The sequence below is a fragment of the Pteropus medius genome, unplaced genomic scaffold (genome assembly GCF_902729225.1).
Source record: "Pteropus medius unplaced genomic scaffold, Ma_sr-lr_union100, whole genome shotgun sequence".
Lineage (NCBI taxonomy): Eukaryota > Metazoa > Chordata > Mammalia > Chiroptera > Pteropodidae > Pteropus > Pteropus medius.
The window spans coordinates 3,032,978-3,057,856 of NW_024350397.1; the positions used below are offsets into that span (position 1 = coordinate 3,032,978).

Here is a 24,879-nt window from a genome sequence, read left to right on the forward strand (position 1 = left end):
TGCTCCCTCAGTTACTCTCAGGCACTCATATCCTGTCTCATATTCTGCTTTTGAGGAACCCAATCAAAGACAAGAATGGTAAGTGTGTCCAGTTTACAATAAGCTGAGCACGTGGCACTTATAAGACATTCAAATAGAGCTGATCATCAACAGGGCTAAAAATCATAGCAAGGATTTATGGAAATCTTACCATGTAGTAAGGCGCTGAGTCTAAGTTTGATTTACTAATTTTCTTAACAACCCCATGAAATAAATATTACTATACCCATTTTAAAGATGAGGAAAAAGGTACAGAGAGATTAAAGAAGCAACTTGACCATGGTCACTGTGCTACTCAAGGTTCTTCAGAGAAACAGAACCAATAGGTGATATTTTATCTATCTATCTATCTATCTATCTATCTATCTATCTATCTATCATCTATCTATCTATCTATCATCTACCTATCACATCTATATATGAGATTGATAATAACTAATTGGCTCACATGATTATGGGGCTGAGGGGTCCCAAGATCTGCAGCCAGCAGAATGGAGACCCAAGGGAGCTGATAATGTAGTTTTTGTCTGAGTCTGAAGATCTGAGACCCAGGAGAGCCAAGGTTTCAAACCAAAAGCCAGCAGGCTCAAGACCCCAGGAGAGCTGATGTTTCAGTTTGAGTCCAAAAGTAGAACAAGACTGATGTCATAGCTTCAAATGTCAGACAGGAGTTCCCTGTTTAGGGCAGAAGGTAGGCCTTTTTGTCCTCTTCAGGCCTTCAATTGATTAGATGAGACCTACTCGTAATAAGGAGGGCACTCTACTTTACCCGGTGTATGCAAATGTTAATTTCATCCAGAAATACCTTCATAGACACACCCAGAATAATGTTTGACCAAATATCTGGGCACCCTGGGACCCAGTCAAACTGACATATAAAATTAACTATCATAGTCACGCAGCTGTTGAATAGTGAATCCAGGATGGGAACTCTACAGTCAGATGCACATGGAAATCTTAAGTCAAGGAGGACTATCTGGGCTAGAGAGAGAGAGAGACTGGGAGCCATCAACATGTTGGTGGGAACTGAAGCCACAGGAATAAATGAGATAATCAGAGAGAAGACGTGGTTTGAAGAGAGAAGACGGCCTGGAACAAACACCCGAGGATTATCAGCACTTGAGTGATGAGCTGAGCTGAAGACACTAAGGCAGAACAGCCAGAGAGTTGGAAGGAGATCCAGGAGGGGAACTAAGGGAAGGAGTGTCGTGAGGAGGAAGGACCTCCGATAGGGGTAAAGGGGGCTCGTAGATGGAAAGAGCTACGAAGCGTCCTGGGGACCAAGTGACCTTGGAAAGGGCCATTTCAGGGGGTGGAAGTTGGACGACAGTGATTGAGGACACAAGAGAAGAGGAAAAGGCAAGCTAGTAGGAGTTCACAAGTTTTAAAAGTTCATCTGCGAAGGGGAGAAGAGAGAGGGCAGGGGACTGGAGGGAGATATTGGGAAAAGCTTGTCAGTTGATTTTTTTAAGATGGAGAGACTTCAGTTAGTGGGGCTTGAAACCAGCCTGTCTCCCAGTCATTGCAAGGATAGAAGCTCTGAGAAATGGGATAAACCCAGGATTTGTGTCTGAGTCCTGCTCTGCGACCCACGCTCTCCTCGGGCAGATTATTTTTTTCTCTCTAGGTTTCATTTGTGTAACATTTTACTTCAAAATACCATTGAAGTTAAGTCAGAAATGCATGTGAAGGCGCTCTACCAATAATAATCATTATTTCCAAATATGAAAGTCAAAGGAGATTGGCTGAACTAAAGACAATTCCAAGCTTTTCGAGCCTGAGAGTCTGGGAAATAGCAGTGTGGACGATTGAGTCAGAGAAATCCTGGCAGGAAAAGCTTTGGAAAAGGAAGAATGACAATGGTGGTTTCTGCAGGCTGATACCGGGGTCGTGGCAAGACATCAGAAGTGGAAATACTTAGCAGATACGTGGAATCAGGGACCAGATGCAGGAGAGAAATCGGGATGGAGAGAGAATGCTGGCACTTCTCGGCCCAGAGGTGAGCAGTGGGTCACCACGAAGTTGTATAACATTTGGCGCAATCACATAAGAACGCCCACAACTGCTATGCATTTAGCACTTACTCTGTGTCAGGCTCTTTACCCACAATATCTTCAAACCTCATGATTATCTTCATTTTAGAGTGGAGAAAAATTGAGACTCGGAGAGGTCACCCAACTAATAAATGATGCAGTCCAGAATCAAACACAGCCACCGTGGCTTCCAAACCTGCATTCTTTCCACTACCTCACACTGCTCCAAAGGATGGAGTCTGAGGCTAGAAGTATACTTAAGAGACAAAAGGAAACAGCTCACTGGACAGACGAGCGCTGAGAGGGCGAGATGTTATGGAGGCCAAGAAAGGATCGAGTTTCAAGATGGTGCAACTGGTAAACAGTTCCAGATACTTCAAAGAGATGAGGAGGAGAATGGAGGAAGCCCACCAAATCTGGGGAGCAGAGGGTTACTGGGACCAGTGATGGCTGGGGGGCTGTGCTGGTAAAGCAAGGTGCCTGCACAGGAGCAGGACCTCGTCTTCTCATGTCCCCACGATGCTGCTGGGGGAGAAACTACAGTGCTCAATTCAACCAGTGTCTGATGGTCACTGGCTAATCAGGGAAGTAGGAGCCAAAGCCCTCATTCTCACATAGCTCATAACTTAACTGGGGCACCAACTTTCAAATATGACGACTAGAGAACACACAGACTGGAGGAGATGCATATCTGTCCCAAGATTCCTTCCACTGCTCTGACTTTTGTCAACTTCTGGACAGGTGAGACCTGAGCTCCCAAGAGAGCTGGGCCAGCCCTCTGTGTGGCATCTGTGTGTGATGGCCGCAGAAGCTGTGGAGGGAGGTTGAGAGCATGTGTGGCTGAAGAGAAAACGTACACGACAGAACTTTAAGTAGCATGAGCAGTTAGGGGATAGGCAGTGGACCTCTAATGACACCAATAAAGAGTGGCCAGAGAGGAAGGAAAGAAAGGGTGTAGGAAGGAAAGATGGAAACCAGGACTGAGTCCTTCATTCAAGTGCCTCACTTCACCTGGAGCCAGTGGAGACACTTTTCCTTTTCTTCACCTGCTCTGTCTTAACGACCATCTCTCCCTGACTGCCTTGGTGGCTCACTTCTTTCCTATTCCCTCCAGCAACAGATTCAGCCTTATTTCCTCTTTCCTGACTCATTTTCTAAAAATCCACAGGCCAGTGAGTGTTGTCTGGGCAACGGAAGCCAGGCTCTGGACTCTTCCTTCCTGTTCCACTTCCTGCCACCTCTCACCTGCTGCAAGACAGGGGAGGAATTTCTCTGCTGCACCAGCCGTGAGCTGGAGGCCTCTGCATTCAGCTGCCACAGTGCCTGCAGTGCCAGCATTGTCACCAGACCCTTCAATGCAGAATGAGTCTCCATTTTGGTTCCTGTCTTAAAACGTAAATGTGCCTGGAAGAGTGACAAATTTTGTTTCTGATACTCTAGAGTAAGTCACTGAGAAAACCTCTTTGATGTGTCTTGGAGAATTACATACCTTGGGAGCCTTGGGCAGCAGAGTTTGTCACCGAGAGATGGTTTAGGGAGCAGAGATGGGAAGTGGAGGTGCTGACGAAAATCTTAACCTATCATGCCGTTTCGGCCTGGATTAACCTCATCCCTTGGCTTGGTCAGGGGTAGGAGTAATAGTTCATATGTACCTGAGGCTATATAGGTGCTCCAGCCACGTCCCCTTGGCCTACCTCAGAACTTACCTGCAGACGTTTTCCCAATAACAGTGGAGAAAGTCAGAAGATCTGGAGAGTTAACGCCCTGCAGAAACTAACAGAGGTCAGTTCTGAGCCGTGTTCTGCACGGTCTCTCAGCGGGTCCCCTGTGGGACTGGGCCCCTGTTGCCCACAGCAGCAGCCTATTCATTAGTGCACTTGTTACTGCTCACCTCTTACACTGCTTCTTGGATCACCTTTGAAAAAAGCTAATTACACTCAAATTCTTGTTTCAGATGGTGCTTTGGGGGAAATACAAAGTAAGACACTGTGAATAGCAGACCTTTTCCTGTTATTCTCAGTACCGATGGAGGAGAAGAGAAAGCCTACTGGCTCCTAAAAAAGTCACAGACCCAGAATTTATAAATGTGCTTCAAAATTTTAAATGCTTATATCCTTTGACCCAGTAATTGTACTTTCTAGAAGTTTAAGAAAACTAACAGACTGAGCGTGCAAAATGTATATATAAGGATCATCATGCATGAGTATAAATAGGGAGGCAACTTAAATTTCCAGCAGTAGCAAGTTGGTAAATAAACTATAGCAGTTCTATGTTGCCATTATAAGTAATGATACAGATTTTGTGTGTCTTTTCATGTCTCTGATGTGAAAATGCAGGTGACAAAACACGTGCCCATGCAATCTACTTTTGTAAATATACATACATCCGTACATGAACGCATGTGCAGAATCTGTAAAGATGACAACAAAACGTTAGCAGTGGTTATCTCTGGGTCGAGGCTCATTTTCATTTCTTTTTTCTTTATATCTTTCTGAATTAGAAAAAATATACACACTTTTTTAATGATTAAAACAACTTTGAAAATTTTTTAAAAAAAATGTAAAAAGAAATGCCCTTGGTCACACAGAACCGAAGTCCATAGCTCAAACTCCTCTCCCAACAGGAGCTGTTCGTCTCACTACCTAAGGGGGACTGAAACAGATCCAGAAAAAGGAACCGTCCCACTTAGCCCAACCCAATGCTCAGCAGTGGCTGTTCTAAGCAAGTCAGCAAACCCATCTGCTAACTGGAGGCAATAGGAGAGCATGGCGCCGGTCATGTGTCCAGCGTGTGTGGCCCCATCTGACTCAGAGGAAAACACTCGCAACCCCGCGTCCGTGCTTGGGGTCGCTTGTCAGGCTCTGTCGCTCTCCCAACCCCCTCTCTGCAGACCACCTCTCCACCCCCTCCCCGTCTGCCTGAAGCCCCAGCTGGCACTCAGCAGGTCCCCTTCCAATTTGCTGTACATTCGGGAGTTCGTTATTCCCACGGGAAGAGCTCGTTGCCATGGCGATGTGAGCCTCCCAACCCTGAGACCCGCCCAGGAGGCCAAATCCTTGCCCGCGAAGCCCGCCTGGCCTCCTCGGCTCCAGGGCCCCGCCCTGCCCTGTGGGAGAAAGGTCTGGGCTCCAGATTCTTTGCGCTTGGGGGGAGGAGGGGCGTCAATCAAGGACACTAGGTAAGAGGGAAGGGGAAGGGAGACAAATAGATAAGGTTTTATTAAAAGCTCCCGGCCACTCTGCTCTTTCCCCCCACCCTCCGGGACTCCTGAGTCCAGCGCTGTCTCTGGTTCTGGGTGGAGATGTCAGACACTCTGCTTTCGTCTCAACGGCTTCCAAGAACCGCGGGGCATTTTTTAAAGTTTCTGGAACGAAGCACAGGGAATTAAGCTTTAACCTCTCCTGCCCCTTCAGCCTGAGACTGAAAAGAAGGGAAGGGTGGGAGGTGGGAGGAGATCGGAGCGACGAGCGGAGCCCTTTGACGGTGGATGGACCTGGCAGGCCGCGGGTCACCGCGCAGAGACCCTCCGGGGCCAGGTCCGCGGAGAGAAACGCGCTGCGGCCGCGCTCAGCAGGAGGCGGTGCTCAGCCGGGCCTGGGGGCGGGGCGGGACGGGGTGGGGGTGCCGTCACGTGCGGCTGCCCCGTGCTGGGGCCACGCCCCGTCACCCCAGGCCCCGCCCATTCCTCAAAGCCCACTGGGCTCCGAGGCAGCACCAGAATCACAGATCTCAGCAACTGGAGAGAATCGGATCTCCAGTTTCTCACCCCAGGGTGGCTGCCCAGGATAAATCTCCAAGCACATCACTGACTGGCCTGGAAACCCTTTCATCTCTGCTCCATCAGCAGCAACTCTTTGATTATTTCAGTCTCCAGGCTTTGGAGCTTTCCAGCCATTACCACGTTTTAAATCCGTGGGTGCCTGCTGGCTCAGTTTGGCACCCCCTTTCCTCGGCCTTCCTACTGCTGCCTCCCCCATTCCTCAAGCCTTTGGGACTTGTGGTTGCAGTGAACCCTAGATTTTTTCCATAAGTCTTTTTCCTTTCAGCCTGTCTGTTCACCCAATCACTCCTACATCTGACATTTTCCTGCAACTCTCCCTTCTCTCCCCTCAGTGTGTACACACACACACACACACACCACACACACACTTTACACACACACCACCCTTCCTCTCCATCCTCAGTCCAGTGAGATGTCAACTCAACAGCAGGCAAGAAACACAGACAGTCCACAAACAGCTGCCCACTCAGCCACAGAGAGGAGGCTGCACCCAGCACCAGGCCCATGAGGAGATGGTGCTTTTGACGACCCCAGGAATCGTGTTTCCTGAGTGAGCCAAATGTAGAAAGGATTAGCTGTTTCACCCAATAAGCCCACATCTGCAGTTACAGTCTGACTGGGGTAAAATTACCCTGGTTATTAATCCTTGCGCTTTAGGGTATAAGCTGATCACCAGCTGGGATGAGGAAAAATTCTGCCCTTGCTCCTGACAGCCTGCCGCCCCATCTCCTGAGTATGCGGTTGCACATTTAGTTCTGCAAACCAAGTTCATGGCCACCAACACAGGCTCCTCTGAGACAGGAGGACATCTCCAGTCTGTCCAGGACAGGTCATCCATTCCATCGTGTGAATGTGTACTGAGAATCTACTATGAGCAAGACATTGTTGGTCTCCACTGTGGTGGAAACAAAGAAGATTCCATCATGGCCCTTTTCTTTTTCATGCCAAGAAAAGATGAAGTGGGCGTTCAGAATCTGTAAGCGGTTTTGGGGCTTCCTGGCCTGAAGCACCCTGGGTGTATCAGATGGGCTTGGGGAATCCAGTTAAGGTATGGGAAGTATTTCCACACTTGCTGCTAACAAGGAATGGAGCCATTTCCTCCAGACTCCACTTATGTGGTCTCTCCCTTCGGTGAGCCAGCAGGACAGGCCAGGATAGCTTTGTTTCTGTCTCTGATCCTTTCTCTTTAGACTCCAAATCTTCAGGCACTGGTAGACTTCCAGGAGTCCCCATTTCCCTTGGTGGGACCAAGAGGAGAGAAGTAGGTCGAGAGCCAAGGTTTACTCTTTTTAGATCATCAGGCCTGGGGCTACGACACATGAAGAAGTTACAGCCCTGAGAGGTCACTTTCCCCAGTCACTTCAGACCTGGCCCAGGATGGGCTGATTAAGTGATTCAGTGTCCAAAGTGGAACCTCTCGATAATGAAAAAAAGTGCCACCGATAATCACATAAAACTTTCTTAGCAAACCAGCATGCGTTCACCTTACCTGAGGGGTCATCTCCATTAGGAAGGACCATCAGTAGAGGAACCACTGAGAAACAAGTTTGTTGGCTGCTCCTTGATGACTTCCCTGTGTTCATCGGCCTTCGGTTCCTCCTGTGGACATGTCTCCACCTACCTAGGCCCTTCCACTCACCTCAGCTCTTTTGCCCCCTATACCTGAAGCATCTATATTTCTACTCTCCAACCTTGGATCAGCCTAGATATCTATTTTAATTGGTGCTGCGTCCAGGATACTGAGAGATAATAGAGATCGTCACCAATAATGTTCATTAAATGAATAAATTTGGGTTGATCCCATGACACAATTATGCTTTCTACCCTTGTATGCTTCTCGACATTGCTCAGGTCTGTTGGCTTTCTCATTTCACATGGTACTTTTCCAAACCTTCAGCAGGCCGAATCTACATCTACCCCCTAATTCTTGGCAGAGGTCTTATCTTCTCAAGAACAAAAAACAAAAACAAAATAAACTTGAGATCGGAACTGCTCAGATTTTCTAAACTCTCCTCCACCTCCAAACTACATGTATTAATGGACACCCCTCTTCAATAAAAACTGCCCTTTTCTCAACTCAATCTGTGTGGTCCCCATGGGTGCTGGCATGTGCTTACATAGAACCTCCTTCCCACAGCCCGACCACAATTGATTGACCCACAGTTGGGCTCCTAAAGACTCAAGATGGACCAGTGAGAGTTTTTTCCTAGAATTTTGGGTTTGGCACCAAGAGGGTTAGTCCAGGCTCTCCCCCATGGTTGCAGCTGTCAGCCTTGCATCCTCTCCACGTGGAAGAAGTTGAGGACATGCAGGGTTGAGAGAAGAATGAGGTAGATGGAGAGGATCAGAGCAATGTAGAGAGTCCTGGTTCTGATGTTCCTGAGGCCCAGCCATGCCTCTGTCATTTTTCTTTTTACGTAACAGGCTTAAATTGACTTCCTCCTCTTACCATCGAAGACCTCTAAAGTGGTGCATTATAACACTAATATTTACCTGCATCTCTGAGGGAAGAGCTCCCCTCCTTCTGTCTCTGGGAAATTCCTCCTCCTGCACTCTTGATTCAGTCCCCACTCTGGCCATCTTTGTTTCGTCACTTGTACCACTTTTCTTGCATCTTCAGTCATTTCAGCAACAAATATGCTCGTCTCCCTATCCAAAAAGAAAATAAGCCAACGAAAACTTTCCTTCATCTTTGTCCTTCCTCAGGCATCCCTTCTACTCTCACTACCTCCATTCTCTTACCCCCTACATAATACCTGATCTGCTGCTGCAGCCCAGCTCCCTCTCACCTTCCTTCCACTCACCTCAGCTCACCTGAGCAGCGCACTGCAAATTATACCCACTTCTTGGCTCCAGCATCTGGCATCAGCAACCACCTCTTCTGCCTTGAAACTTGCACTTCTCCTGATGGTTTTCCTCCTGGTACTTGCTCTGACACAGAGAAGTTTGACCTATGGAAGCTGCACCAGAATCTAAAGGTATTAAGTATCTAAAGCTCTAGACTTTTCCAACCTTCCTTTTGTGCCATAAAAATGTAAGCAGCCTGTGCCCACTCTCCCGCTGCACTGCTAAGTGAAGGATGACTCATCTAATGAAATAATTGGAGCTAAGGTGTTAATGGGTGAATTATTTTGCTATTTTGATAACAACTCTCAAAGACCTAGCTCAGTGTCTCTCGAGTGTGGATGGTAGTGGAAGGGGATGGTGGAGACTGGGGGTGCGGACAAAAGAGGAGGCTAGGAATATATAATTGAGGGTCTAAGAGTTTTTATGACATATTTAAGTTTTGTATTTTCACTTAGATGTTAATCAGTGCTCGATCGCGCATGTTAGTGTACCGTTCCTTTGACACCAAGTAATCACCAACTTTTAGTGTAGTATTTCCAAAGTGGAATGTATTTACAATGTTTCAGAGGATTTCTGCTTCTAAAGTGAGGCTCTTTGTCCCTCAAATTAGAATGTATTGACACAAGGAATCAGCATGCTTGAAATGTGAGTGTCATCTATGTACCGAGCAGCAAAGAGAGAGCCAGAAATGTCAGACCTGAGACCTGTCCTCAAACCCCATAGGTTCATTAGTAAAACTACAGGAGCACTTAAAACATTAAATAAAAGCATAATATAACAATGAGAGACATGTCACAAAGTGCTATGTTATTAAGTGACCAGACACCACTTTCTATGAGATCAGAGGCAAATAGGAATGATCGATGGAGGCTTCTTCAGTTGTGGAAGGGTCTGGTGGTGCCACTGGTTTGGAAAGTGAGCAGGGCCTTAGACTGAAGTAGGAGTTATGTAACCAGAGAAGAAAGAGAGATTCAAGACACGAAGGAAGCCCAAGAACCTAGAAAGTCCGAGCTCGAGGTCAGACTGGACTGAGTGGAGGGTTGTTGGGGGGACACAGTGGACAATGCTTGGTTACCCCTCTATCAAAATGAGCACATGCTCAAGCCATCGAAATAGCAAGGACATTGACAATTTTTGTTTAAGAATTTACTATTTGTTATGTTTTAAAAAGCACTGAGAAGACATTATGGGAAAAATCAGAACAGAGTTGGACTTCCTGACGCTTATGTTATGGTTTTTAATGCTTTATATTTACTTCTATGGGGGGGCTAGATGTGAGACACTGTAATATCAGTGCTTAGGACCTCTAAAGGTCTAATGCATCCCTTCAGAAGATAACGTTGGAGCCGTATTTTAGGAGACTTGAATTTCACGTGAGGCAGCCAGACTCTGCTTGTCTTGTTGGGCAAGTACTTCAAGGGTAATGACAACTTCAAATTCTCTGGGTCTCTAGAGCTAAAGATTTCTGAGGTTACACACCTAGTCCAACACTTGGTTACAGATCCTTTATTGCGCAGTGTGAATTTACAGGGCCGCACACGTGAGGGCTTCTTTATTGCAGTGACTATGTCTTTTTGTTTCATTGCCATTGCCAACTGGCCTTGCTTAGAAGAGATAATGTCCCTTGAATACAAAGTCTCCCTTGCAGAAGACTCCCATAAAACAACTGGTGATATTTATTGTCTTTATTAACTTGACAGTCCGAAGACAATATTGAAGCCATTTATACAACTTTTTTCATTCCTCTGGGAGGACACTAATTTGCCATTGTTGCCTGTTCCTCACATGTGCTTGGGACAGTGAACATCTGGCAGTATGAGGCCCTGAGTCACAGATGTCTATGAAATGAGTAAGTGAATGAATGGGTGAGTGAGTGAATGAATGAATGAATGAATAAAAGAATAATTAGAGTGGATTCATGCTAAGAAAAGGTATCCCAAAACTGGTATTGAGAGGGAAGTTGAAACAGATGGTTTTTGCTAAGGACTCTTGCAACTCCAGGGCCTCTCCTCGTCCTGGGGATGGGTTGACAGAGCACAGTCAATTCTCCACTGGTCTCTGAAGAGAGATCCACTTTCTGTCCTTTCCCTAGAGTTATCTTTAAAAGAGCCCATCACTTTTCTCAGTAGCATATTTCAGTTTCTCCAAGCCTCAGGGAAAAACGTTCTTTCTAATGGCCAACTCAACTCCCTTAAGCTTCCATCCATCTGGTTCTTTAATGAAAACGGCTCTTCGCAGGTCAGGGGACGACTGCTGCTAAAGCCAGTCTAGGATTAAAGTGCACGGAAGGACTTGGCGGGGAGGAGGGGAGAGACATTTACAGAAACACAACTCAAGGTGATGGGGATCTGCAGGAGGCTGAGGAGCCCCAGGGATTAGCTCAGAAAGAGTAATTACATTGAACGCCGCAGGTCTCCCAGCTAGCCTCGCCGCCCAGAGCGTGGCCCTGACGAAGCTGGATTGCTTCAATTATCTGGGCATCTTGATGAATGGGCACTGCACATGCTCTGGGGAAGATGGGAGGAAACAAGCCACAGATTAATCACTCACGGCATCACTGGATGGAGGGTATTTAGAGCCTGTGGGAGCCAAAGGGACAACAGGTTCACAGAAGCGGAGAGGGAGACTGAAAGTAATCGGGCTGTGATTAGAAAAAAAGGGGAGGGTAGCGAATATCATACCGAGACCCATCTCCTTGAGGCAGTGATTTGCATAAGATAGTGACGATTAACGTAGCCCAGGTAGGAATGGACAGTGGAGTCCAGTCCTGGGAGGTGCCCAGCCTGACCTGTGGCCCAGGGCTGGGGCCCCAAAGGTAACCCCAGATCCAAAAAGGCAGGTCTCTGGGGCAAAAAGAGAGAAATGCCACAAAATGGAGTGAGGAAAGGAGACGAGGAATAATGAGAACAATGGCGCAAAGGCCTCTCGAGGAAGATAAGACCGTGTACAGTTCCCAGCCTTTCCCGGGATTTTAACAGCTGCTCATCATTAACTGAATCTCAGTGCTTCTCCACTCCCAAATCACTATGGGGGGTATGCGCGTACTTAAATAAAGTACATTATTTTTTCCTGAGAAATGTTAGATTGTGTATGTCCAGCATTTAACATATAGCTGTTCCTTGAATGAATAAAAGTTAACATTTGTTGCACCACTTTGGGAATATGCTAAGTGTTCTATGTGAATAATTTAATCCACATAATCATTCTATGCGATTTTTTTCAATGGATGAAAAAAACTGAAGCTCAAATAAGTGAAGTAACTTGCTCAGCTCGTAAGCGACATATATGTCGGAGGAAAGGAAAGAAGGGAGAGAGAGTAAAGGAACAAGAGAGGAAGGGAGGAAGGAAGGAACATCTTAAGAAAGGGCTGAGAAGTCTCAGAGAATTTCTTTTGAAAATCATTTGTTTTAACAAAAACATGCCTGGCACACGGATCCACTTGAATTCCTCTTTACCACCAGGTGGTGAGTCCTGTGAAGGGCTGTGAAAACTAGCACGGCCTCACATGGGACTGAAAGAAAATAAACGACAGGGCAGGATTTCAAATGAACATAGAAACTACGACACAAGCATTCCTAGTTCTTTGGGCTGCTGACTCCTGCAGCCTTTAGCGGCAGTGTGGGACAGAGAGGCGCTGGGATGCTCATTGTCCAGGGTGCCGATTGCCGAGAAACGATTCTGCGAACCTCATCCAAGCAGATTTTATTCAGAATAATAACAATAAAGGCCACTGAAGGACTGAGGAAAACATGAACAGGAAAACAAAGGTTAGATGACCTCACAAAAGTACACACTGAATGGTCTTTCTCAGGTGCACGGAGGCAGGACACAATTTTGACTCCAAGCTACCTAGCAGCCTAAGCAATGAGGGCAACAATCAGTTGCAAGAGCCATGGTGTTCACAGGACAAAAACAAATTCATGCTTTAGAGAGAGCACGCTTTCTTCTGATACTGAAACCCAAGATATTTTGGTCCTGGCAATATCCTCACCAGCACCCCGCAATGTTACAACCAGGCAGATTTCACATTTATATATCTTTGGACTCCATGCTGGTCATTTCACACAGCTGCCGGGCAGGGTCCCGCAGATGTTAAAGATCAGATTTTGATTCAGTTAACATGGGCTGAAGATTCTTCATGTACCAGGACAGTTGGGCGAGCCACATGTATGTCTCAGGCTCAAGTCACCTCCCAAGTGACATCTTGGGAAGGGGGTATTTTTATTATTCACATTTCAGATTAGGAAACTGAGTCTCGAAGAGGGAGAGGCCTTAGGAATATACCTTCGTGGGGTGTCCCATCGCTACGATTATAGTGCGATTACATTGTCCTGATTCCTGCCGCAGCTGCTGTTTTAAGTATGACGTCATCACGCCTCTCCATACCCCAGGTGGGTAAAGACAGGTTTGGCTGTGACTCCTTTCTACAGCACTCTCTTCCACTTCAAAAGAAAAAAAGACTTGGCAAATCATAAGCAGACGTCCCCCCAAAACAACAACAAAAAGAACTAGATCACTAGATCGTGAAAGTGCCCTGAATTACCATGCCAAAGTGACCTTGCCCCCCTTTACTCTCCCTTCTTCCTCCCTACCTGAGCATTTGTGAAGTCTTTTCAGTGTCCCCTTTCTAGGCCTGAGGGGTTCAAAGAGGAACCTAACACAGTCCCTGTGCTCAAGGCTCACCAGCTACTGAGGAGACAGGTGAGCAGGCGGGGCTTCCACACACCAGCATGAAGTGCGGGCACAGGTTGCTGGGGGACCACAGAGAAAGTCCCCTGTGGGGTAGGGGGTGTAGAGTGAAGGCTTCACCTGCCTGAGCAGTTAAACGTGGAGAAGGAGGATACAGACGCTGAGGTCAGTGCCAGTGCCATTGCAGCAGTAACCAGAGGCGGGGGTGGGGTGGGGGTATGGAGGAGGCTGGAGTTTTGGCTGTTTCTGAATGGGGAATGATTTTGTCTAGAGACAAAATGTCTACAGACACTTTTGACTTATGTAACTGGGTATGTGGGGTGGAGTGGGAGGGGGAGGGGTGCTACTGGCATCCAGGAGGCAGAGTCCGGAGATGTTGCCGATAACTACAATGCACAGAGAACCCACATCATAGAACTATGCAGCCCAGAATGCCCAAAGCTGAGCATCCTCGCGCTGTCGTCATAAGTAGCTGGGGGTAGCTGGGCAGGTGGCCCACCCTGAGAAGAGCATGTGCATTTCAGAAGTGCCACATGCCCTCTAAAAACTGTCTCAGCGGCCCCAGCTAAGGCCGCTTCTCCAAAACTCAGCCAACTGGGAATGGTGGGCCTGTCACTTGCTTTACTGTAGCCACGGAGTAACACGTGGCGTGCCTCACCAGGAGGGGGCTGGGCTGGCCCAGCAGAGGCGTGGATTTACCCTGACTCACCGTGCACTCTGGCCCGCTTTCCCTGTGGCTGAGGGCACAGGGGTGGAAGGCAGTGGCCCACGTCTGTGGTGCTGGACTAATGTAAGAAATGAAGCTTGTGGTTCATCTCTCCCAGAGACAAATTCAAAATGTGGGAAGAGCTACATCGTGGTACTACTCGAAACAGTGAAAAAAAACCCAGAAATCATCTAAATGTCCGAACAAAATGTGGGACTATTATCCATTTTACATCCATTTCCCGGAATAACAGTCTCTCGTTTTAAATGATAACCGTTAAGACTATACAGCAACATCTAAAATTCTTATGAAAAACGTGAATTGAGAAAAGGAGGGTGCAAACTTTTATCGAGAATTAAAGCTACTATGTTTTAAATTGGCGTTTGCATGTGAAAAAGTGTGAGTAGAAATACTTCTAAATGGTCAGCAGCTCTCTCAGGTGAGAGCGCCGGGGGACTTTCTCTGCCGCCTCTGTTTTCCGAATGTTCTGTAATGTGGTCGTGATGGCTTTCATAGAGAATATGTCTGTACACATACGTGCCCACATGCCAGTATGTGCGTTGCACAGGGTGCTTATGTTCTGAGTTCTCCATACTCTGTAAGGGTAGAGGAGGAGGGATGGGCGCAAATGCTGGCCACCCAGTTGAGAAGGTGATCAGGGAGCCATTGTAAGGGAGAGCCTGCTTGTGCCATCCTTGAGGATCGTGCCTGGACTGACATCCCCAAGACAGACTGCAGTTTTCTCCCTACAGAGACTTCTTTGATGTAGATGTGGAACCTGATCCCCACCTGGGCTCGGCGATAAACCACTCTGCTTTCAGACACTTCTGGGACCATACCAGGAGGTCCAGATTTTCTGTGGGCCTGGAGTGTCCACCAGAGGCTCCTGTGGCCCCAATCCTGGACAGGAAAAAGAGAGAAACTGCAGAAGGCAGAGGGTGCCCTGCAGGCTGGCTGACCCCTTTGCTGAGGCTGCTGGGCTCCAGAATGTTCCCACCCACTTGGAGGCCCAGGAGGCTGCACCTTCTCTGCTGGCCGGCGCTGGGGTGGCAGGGTGGATGGGGAGGGCTCTTCATTTCAACTTGGGTTGGCAGTTCTGGAAAAGAAGAAGGGGGATGCCAGTCTCCAGATCCTGCCCAGCCCCATCATGTAGCCATGAGCTTGGCTCTGGGCCGCCGGGACAGGCACGGGGGCCCTGGCGCCCTGGCCACCTCCCTCTCCCTCCCCTCCTCCCTCCTTGCCCCTGGGCCTCTCCAGGGGCTCCCACCTGAAACACGGCGCTCCTCAGTCCTTGCTCTCACTTCCCTCCCCGTCAGGCCATTGTGTCCTGCTGGTTATCAGCCGCCTCCGCCCTGTGGACTTCCTGCACTAGCTTGCTCCCACCCACATCGCAGGCTGGGTAGCTGCACCGGACCCGAATTCACCCCTCCCGAGAGCAAGGCCCCGCTAGAGAAAGAAAGCGTAAAATGAAGTAAAGGGAGAAAGAGGCGGGAGATAGAAGGGACAAGGAGAGGGCAGAGGAAGAAAGGAACATGATTTGCATCTGTGGAAAGAAATATCCTTCCTGGCCCAGGTTTTGGCGCCAAGCACCGCTTCCCCTGGGTCTTTGACAGAAAGGCGGTCTCAGGAAGAGGGAAGAAAGGAAAATGTCCTCGCTTACATGGACCCTGGGTTTGAGTCCTTCGGTGGCTCTAAAGGGCATGGCCATTTGTGCAGGGGGTACAGAGAGGGAGCCGCCCGCAGGGGTGACACAGCAGGCCCAAAGGGGAAACGGAGCCACGCCCGGCGCTCCAGGAATTCGGAGGCCGGGCTTCTGGAGCACACGCGATGCATGTTATTCTTGCCACAAACCAGAACTATGTTCCCTTTTGAAATGGTTGGCTCCACAGCTGTTTGAAAATCCCCGGGGACTTGGAGACAAATGATCCAAGCCAGGCTGTGCTAACAGGCCCGTTTTGGAGCCAGGCGATAGGTGTGACTGATGCGGGCCTGCGGTTCCATCCTCAGCCCATCAATCACCGCCGCTCGGTGCGGTTCTCCAGGGGCCGCCGGCCTCTCCGGCAATATTTTTGTTTACATTAGAAGATGATTGCGCAACTTCCGAAAAAAAGAGGGGTGGCAGGGAACAGCCCGAGGAGCCGCCTCGCCCGCCCGTGCAGAGGCCGAACCGCTTCGAAGCCACGACCCTGGGCTGAGGCAGGTAGGTACCTGCCAGACTGTCCCAGAGGAGATGCCGGGAACATTCGCTAACGCGAAGCGGGAGCCACCTCAGATGGGGGAGAGGAGGAGCGCTCACCTAACCGGCTCCACTTGCCTGTCACAGTGTGGCTTCCACTGGGCCTGACTACCCCCGCTCGGAAATCATATGAATTCAGCCACAGGCACCTGCCGACAGGAAAATAGTTTTCATTTTTACCTCAGACTCCCACAGCTAAGACAGGTTTGCCCAGTATGGCGAGGGAATGTGATGCTTTGCCCTGGGCCAGGACAGCTGGGGGTGTCACAGCCCCGAACAGAGGTGCACTGGGGAGCCCCAAAGACAGTAGGAACGCACAGCCACAGAGGCCCACAGAGATGGGGCGCTCTCAGCTGCTGCAGCTGACAAGCTTGGCTAAAGAAGGATTATGCACCTGTTTAATCTGGAGAGAAAGACTGCAAGTTATGGCTATTTTGCTCTAACACACCCCATTAAATATGCCTGGAATCCAAATGCAAAAGGAAAAAATAAACCACTTTGAAGTTCCAGGCGAGGGGTGATGTGACGGGGGTGACGTCTAGGTACAACTGGACAGTCTGGGTAGGGCAGGTGCCGCCCCTGACTGCACTGAGACAGGCCGGGTGCCATGCTGCCCCTTCCTGGCCTTCAACTGGGTGTGTCTGGGCATCGGTAGGTAGGTCCTTGGATGTGCAGGAAGTTCTGGGGAGAAAAGAGTGGTGTCTCAGGGTGCAGCTGCCGCCTACGATGGAGGGAGTATGGAAGAGCCTTCAGCCAGGGTGAGTTTCCTCAGAGCTCTTGCCGGCCTGGGTCTCTAGTAAAGCAAATACATCGTATGTGGCACCCACGAGGCACTCACTGCTCCGAGCGTTGTAGGAGTATTAGCTCATGTGATCCTCACAGCAAACCTGCAACGTGGGTGTCATTATTGCTCCATACCACAGGTGAGAAAACCAGGCACAGAGAGATCGAACGGCTTTCCCAAGGCACCCAGCAAAAAGGCAGCAGTGCGGGGAACGACGGCCACGGTCCAGCCCTCTGCTCTGGACTGAGACCCACCACTGTCTCTTTACCTGCATTTTCAAACCAACTAGTCCGCCCACGTGGTGTTCGGCAGACCACACCTTGCCTGTGCTGGCTCTCACCTGCCAGAAGGTCCTCTGAGGTCTGTGAGTGGCTTCCTCTCCAGGTCGGAGTCCTCCTGCTCACCTGGACACCTGTTCCAGCCCAGGGCCTGGCAAACCATCCCAGAGCCTGTTTCCTGTGCTGGTCCCCACTTCCAGAAACAGAAGAGCTTTACAAAACTTGGTTGCCATTAAAAAGCCAACACGGGAAAAGCACCTAGGGCCTCCCACGGGTCAGTTCCCAGGATTTATCGCAATTCGTGAGTAATGAGGTCTTCTGCCCCTGCAACTCCTGAGCTAAAGTAATTGCTCCTCTTACCTCCCTGGGACCAGAGTCAGCCCCCACCTTTCTTTGAGGCCAGAGCTAGTCTCCTCTCATCCGAACCCTGGGAAAAGGCCTCCTTGACCCAAACTCATTCTCACCATCTGCTGAAAATGTCCACATTACGGAACTCTCTGGAATATGGTCTCTCTCTCTCCAAGTGACTCATCCATCCTCCTCATTGTTACCAAGAATATCTTTCCAGAACACAAATCAGACTAAGTCTCTCCCCTGATGGGGCCAGCTGCCCACAGGATACAGCCCCAACATTGTATGATGTCATACAAAGCCCTCTGCAGTCCAGCCCAGACCACTGGCCTCTGCCTACTATATGGAGCCAGAGCAGAGGCAATCACTTTTTCCAGTCATTGGTTATGTCACTTTCCCTGTTCTGCGACTACTCAGCTTTATATTCATCTCCTACTCATCCCTCAAAGCCCCATTCGAACATTTCCTTCCAGGGCTACACTCACCCACCTCCCTCCAGGGGGAAAAAAAAGTAGCAAAAACTTTTACAAATACCTCTCTCATCTCCCCTGTGTTGTGTTCTCCCTACTGTAGGGAGCTGCTTGAGAAGGTGGCTTCATCTTTGTATTTCCAGCACCCGGTACCAACAATGCTGCTAAAATGCAAGTATGTGGGAGAAAGAAGCACATCGAGCCAATAATATCCATTAACCTAACAATATGAATGCATTTCTCAAGTAAGCTCTAGCTGACAAAGTGTTCTAAGAGATTGACTACTGCATGTAGGAGTTTTAATGTTTCAGGGAGGAGCCCTACACTCTGGGATAGTCTTGCCCAAGGAGGCCAGAGAGACAGGCACAGGGTCTGAGGGCTCTGAGGGGGCTGCAGGGACTTGGTGAACTTGACGACTTTACAGATGAATGAAAACCATTTTTTTAGCCTCATGGTTTTCCCCAGGCCAGCCTTGCCCAAAGGAACTCATTCTGCCTCCTGACTCATCTCCCTTAAGCTCTGCGTCTCCCACTGAGGCTTAATCCTGGTCACCATGTCCCCTTCTGACTGTACGGAAAGCAGCCCCTGGCCACCCCGTTTCAGTCCATCATGGGTAATTTCAGTCATCGCCCTTCCCATCTTCCTCCAAGGGCAGCATCTTCCCCTCTCTGCTGCCTCCACCCCAGGTGCCTCTGTTCTGGAGGTCATTACATCTGCCAACCTGGAAGTGCTGTGGTACCGTAGGACACACTGGCTTTGGGGCCAAATCACTCTGAGTTCAAATTCTGAATCAGCTATTCTTAGTTTCCACATCGGCAAAGAGGTGGTAACAAACCATCCCTGAGGGTAGGCGTGAGAAGTAGAGATTACACATGTAAAATCTCAACTAGCAAACAGTAAGTGCTTGGTACATGGTATTTCTGGGTCCAATGGCCCCCTTGCCCTTCCCTTCATGTTGGTGAACAGCAATCAACAGTGATGTTAGGTTCATGAGCTCTTGCAGTAGCCCATGAGAGTTATGACCAGGTCACCCATGAGCCATGGCATCTAGGACATGAACGTGCAGGATGGTGAGTAGCCTTGAGTAGGGCAGGTACGAGACCATTTTTGTAAGAAAAAATAAAGTTATACATATAAATGAATATGCTTAGAAAACATCTAGAAGAACAAATTTCAAAATATTAACATGTCATGGGAGTTTCTTTTTCTTTGCATTATGTATTTATCTACCTTTTTGTCCCCCACAATGAGCATGCATTGAGTAACAATAAGAAAAAAAAATTTAAACCACATGTGGTAGAAATCTGCATGCAATATGGGCCTTAAATTCAAAGCACCATCTGGGATTTACGTGTCAAAGAATCGTGGTTTACAACTGCAGATGGCCATAGCCTCCATGTGGAAGGAATTAGGGTAGTTGAGCATGTCCCCACCCTAGGGAAGTCCCTGGTGGAAAGAAGGCAAATGCCACTCCCAAAGTAGAGACTTTCAATAGCTACTACATAATAGAGGAGTTTTGTAAATTTGACAGTATTATCGCTTAAAATAAATTACCCCTCAGACATGTAGTATTTTGGATTTTTATTTTCAAAATTAAGTTATGTTTTTAACCCATTTGGCGAATTCTCAGTTTAAAAGAACACTCCATAAACATTTTGTAAAACAAAACCATTTCTGCAGTTCAAACTCACTCACACGAATCTGTCTATTTTGTAAATTTGCACACTAGTTGCTTTTCCTGCAGCAAGAAAGTCCTCGGCACACTAATGGAAACTGGTTCTATCAGAACAAATGCCACCACATTTATTTCAGGATAAAATTGTGATGCCGTGCCTCCTTCTTTGGCATTGACGTGCTGGAATGTACCACAGCAAGGGAGGTGATGACATTTCTGTGTCTATGAAAAGCATATGAAGCAATTTTATGGGATAGTTTCTCTTTGGGCCAGCTTAGAATCAGGGCAGTAGACTAAATTAACTCTTGACAGCCTTTTCAGTTTTACAAGTCCACCAAATTTATTGTAGAGATGCTTTTTCTTCTTTTTTTTGTAGTTCCTTATGCCCCTATGAAGAAGAGATTAGAGAAACATTTGGCCTGAATCGTTTTAATGCAAAAATCAGCCATGTTGAGGTGTCAGTAATTCAAAATTAGAGTTACAAATAATAAAATTAAACTCTTCAAGAGGCAAAGTGATCCTCGATCTAAGACTATCTAAAATCTACTTACAAATTAAAAATTTACAGTGTAAAGTAGTCTTAGGTTTAGTTAATTCAACTGTACAATTACATAACTGATAACTCAGATTCTTTTAGCATCTCTATTCTGCTCTCTCCAACATTTTGCTCTTCTCTTCAGTGTCACAGGATGGCTACAACAATTTAAAATCATCATTTCCTCAAATATGAACATCCAAAAGCCTATTCCTGAATCAATCACTGATGAGAAGAATGGATTTATCATGGTTGGCTGGGGAAGAGGGCCTCCTCCTTCAAAACAATAATCTTGACACTTGGACAAAATGGGTTTGGTTAGAAGGAAGAAGGACTGACTAGATGATGGGTAGCCGACTACCAAGAACTGCCACTAAGACAAATGCGAGATTTATAACTGACAATACCGGATGTTAGAAGACAACAGAGACATTTATTTAGAGTTCAAAGCGAGAAATATTTCAAACCTGAAAATCTATACCCAGCCAAACTATCAGTCAAATAAGAGATAAAATTAAAGCCAGTTTCAGGTAGAAAGGAATCAGAAAGTTTATATTCCATAAACCTTTCTAAAAATTTAAAAAGCATTTAAAGATGTTATTTCATCAGAGCAAATAAGAACCTAAGAAAAGATATCTGTGATCTAGGAATAGTGAAATTAACCCAGGAGTACAATGAAAATAAATCTTAGCTTGAAACTCTGCAACAGCCTGGAAAACAATAGGTCAAAATTAATATGGGATGTATCAAAGGACTCTACCATGTATGTCTTCAAAATACAAGTGGGTTTCATTATACAATTATATGAACAGAAACCTAGAAATTTTTAATCAAATGAAAGCATATGCTTCAGCTAGAAACTCCAGGGAAAACAGTCGTACAACATCATAGTACAAATAGGAAGCAGAATGAAAAGTGGCATGACTTTGAACAAATGATTGTAATTGTAAAAAAAAAAATACATTCAGCCATGAGGTTTACAAATTTTTCCTTCCTGTGGTCCAGTGTAATGGAGTAGGAGTATATTTCCTTTGTAATAAACCTAGTCATACATTTTTGAGGTTCATTAGTGGATGATATTTATATACTTGTAATTTTTCAAATATTGGTTTTTGGTTTTTTAGTTTTAATAATCAGTCTATAGACAAAATGAGAAAGATTAATTATAGCCACAGACCCAAAGGTCAAGGTTACAACTCTTAAAGATGTATAAAAGTAATGTTACAGCTGACAAATTGAAAAGCTTGAAAAAGAAAAAAGTAGAGAAAAATGAAGGTGTGCTAATTTCTCATTTATATGAGGAAGGGAGTTAATAAATATACTCTGTATTTTATGGATTTAGAAATGAAGATTTAACAATGACCAAACTAGTAACAATGAATGCTTATACTGTGATCTCCAAATACCATTTTCTACTAAAAGTGACCAGAAATCCTTGGGAAAATGGTTAATTTAGGCCTCAGGCAGCAAATGTATCACATGAACCTGAAACATCTACTCACACTAGAAAATGAGGACGGTAACAAACACCCTTAGAACTGAGGATTCAGAAGCAAATTTAAAGAGGATATCATTGGCCAAAGACGGGACAATTTGAACATGAGTAAGAATTGAAATGTGATGGCTTGAAACACATCAACATAATACTAAAACAACAACAGCAACAACAAAAAACTCAGTAGTAACCATTAGAGGATGCTAGTAAATCAACTCACCATTTTCAAAAGTAGTAAGTTTTACTGTAGTTAAAAGAGACAAGAAATTGTTTCTGCTTTTCCTGAATCTAAGGATAACCATAGTCAATGGGGAAAATCTCTTTAAAGAAGCATTTCAACTATCAAGTGAATAAGGACTGAGAGACCATCACTACACCTAATGAATTAAAGGATCTAGGCAATGGTTATCAATAGCTTCTGGAATTATTTTGGAGAGATACAAGCAGACATGATATACCACCTGATGGAAGTTGAAAAACTATGTATGAAATGTTCTTGCCAGAAAATCAAATCTCAATATAAGCAAGTATCTAGATCTATCTACCAATTCCCAGGAAATATAAGAGATAAAAAAACATATGTTAAATGACACCATGGAGATGCAATCACCCAAATCCTGACAGTGGAAACTCTACAAGTCAAACAACCCAGTTTCTTCAACTTAGACTGCAATGGGAAGAAAAAGAAACGTGAAGAATCTATAGATTAAAAGAGACTAAAGAGACATGTTAACCAACTGTGATACAAGGACCTTATGGGAATTCTGATTTAAACAAACTGAAAAAAAAAAGAGACAGTAAAATTTCAACATTAACTTTCTATTAAGGAGTTATTGTTCATTTTTTTAGGTGTGGTGATGGCATTGCAGTTATGTTGTGTGTTTTTTGAGTCCTTACTTTTAAGAAATACATATTAAAATATTTACAGATAAAATGTTACAATGTCTTAGATTTGTTTCAAAATAATGGGAGCCAGTGGGGATATGGGGAGGTTGACTATGGGTTTGCAACATAAGTACTTGGTACATAGGGATTACTCTACTCTTCTCTCTATTTTTGTATATGTTTGAAAATTTCCATATTAAAAAATTTTAGAAGCTAAAGCTCTGAGAACGTTATTTAAAGCTAAAAATTAACCACAAGAAAACCCCAAAAGTGTAATGTAAGTACATAAAAAAATCAGGAGATAGAGGCAAAGAGTGGGTTGGAATTAGTGGAAGTACACCCAATCCCTCATCCCCCAATACCCGTTCTCCCAGCTTTTGGTAACCACTCTGCTACTTTCTATCTCTATGAATTTGCCTATTCCCTGTGCTTCATATAAGTGGAATCATTCAATAGTTGTGTGTGTGTGTGTGTTGTTGTGTGTGTGTGTGTGTGTGTGTGTATCTAGTTTTTCACTTAGCATAATGATTTCAAGGTTTATCCATGTTGTATCATGCATCAGAATTTCATTTTTTTATTGTGGTAAAATATACATAACATAAAACTTACCGTATTAATAGTTTTTCAATGTACAGTTCTATGGTATTAAGTATATGCACATTGTGCTGCAATAATCACAACCATCCATGTCCAGAACTTTTTTATCTTTTCAAACACAAAGTCTGTACCCATTAAACAATAATTCCCCATTCCTCTGGCTCCTAGCCCCTGGAAACCACCATTTCATTTTTTATCTCCATGACTTTGACTACTGTAGGTATCTCATATAAGTAGACTCATTACAATATTTGTCATTTCGCAACTGCCTTGTTTCATTTAGCGTAATGTCTTTGAGTTCCATTCGTGTGTTAGCATATGTCAAAATTTCATTTCTTTTTAAGACCAAATAATATTCCATTGTATGTATATAACACATATTTTTTATCTGTTCAACTGTTGATGGACATTGGGTAGTTTCTACCTTTTCATTATTGTGAATAATATTGCTATTAACATTGGTGTGCAAGTATTGGTTCATGTCCCTGCCTTAATTTTGGGGAGTATATATTTAGGAATGAAATTGCTGGATCATATGGTAATTCTATGTTTAACTTTTTGAGACACTTCCAAACTGTTTTCCATAGCATTTTACATTTTCGCCAGCAATGCACAAGAATTCTAATTTCCTCATATCTTTGCCAACACTCACTGTTTTCTGTTTTGTTTTATTTTTGATAATAGCCATCCTAATGGGTATGACATGCTGTCTCATTGTGATTTAGATTTGTATTTCCCTAATGACTAGAAATGTTGAACATCTTTTCATGTGCTGATTGGCCATTTGTATATCTTCATGTTATATCTTCTTTGGAGAAATGTCTCTTCAAGTTCTTTCTTTCAAGTCCATTTTTGGATTGAGTTGTTTGGTTTCTGTTGTTGAGTTGTAGGAGTTCTTTATATATTCTAGATATTATTCCCTTATCAGATATATAATTTGTAAATATTTTTTTCTCATTCCATGGGTTGCCTTTTCACAATGTTGATCATGTCATTCGATATTAATTCTGAAGAAGTCTAGTTTATCTATTTTTTTCTTTTGTTGTCTGTGTTTTGTAGTCACATTCAAGAAATTATTGCCAAATCCCGTCATGATGCTTTTCTCCTATGTTTTCTTCAAAAAGTTTTATAGTTTTAGCTCTTATATTTAGGTCCTTGATTCATTTTGAGTTACTTTTTATATATGGTGTAAAGTAAAAAGCACATAAATTATTTTTTAAGTTTAAAAAGATTGTGAAAATAAGATATAAAATTATTTTAAAATGCTATAGATAATTTAACAAGATGATAGTTATCTTTTAACAATTACCCTTGAATTGTTACTTTTTTTAATTATTAGAAACTCATAGCTTTGAATATCACATTGCTCTACCTTTTCCTCCAGAAATTTTGCAATGGCCTTTAGTTGAATTGTATTGGAAAGTCCAAAATATCCACTGACTTTAAGGTCAACAATGACTCTTTTCCACAGTGCTCTG

At 45.3% G+C, this 24,879-nt stretch overlaps 1 long non-coding RNA gene across 1 annotated transcript; it reads right to left on the reverse strand.

The window, feature by feature from the left end:
* Positions 1–14,063: 14,063 nt before the first annotated feature.
* On the reverse strand, positions 14,064–15,840 carry LOC120584077 (uncharacterized). Its single transcript, XR_005647952.1, has 3 exons — positions 15,756–15,840; positions 15,119–15,191; positions 14,064–14,995 (listed from the first exon to the last, which is right to left on the reverse strand). It is a non-coding gene; the product is annotated as an uncharacterized LOC120584077 (long non-coding RNA).
* Between the last annotated feature and the right edge of the window lie 9,039 nt (positions 15,841–24,879).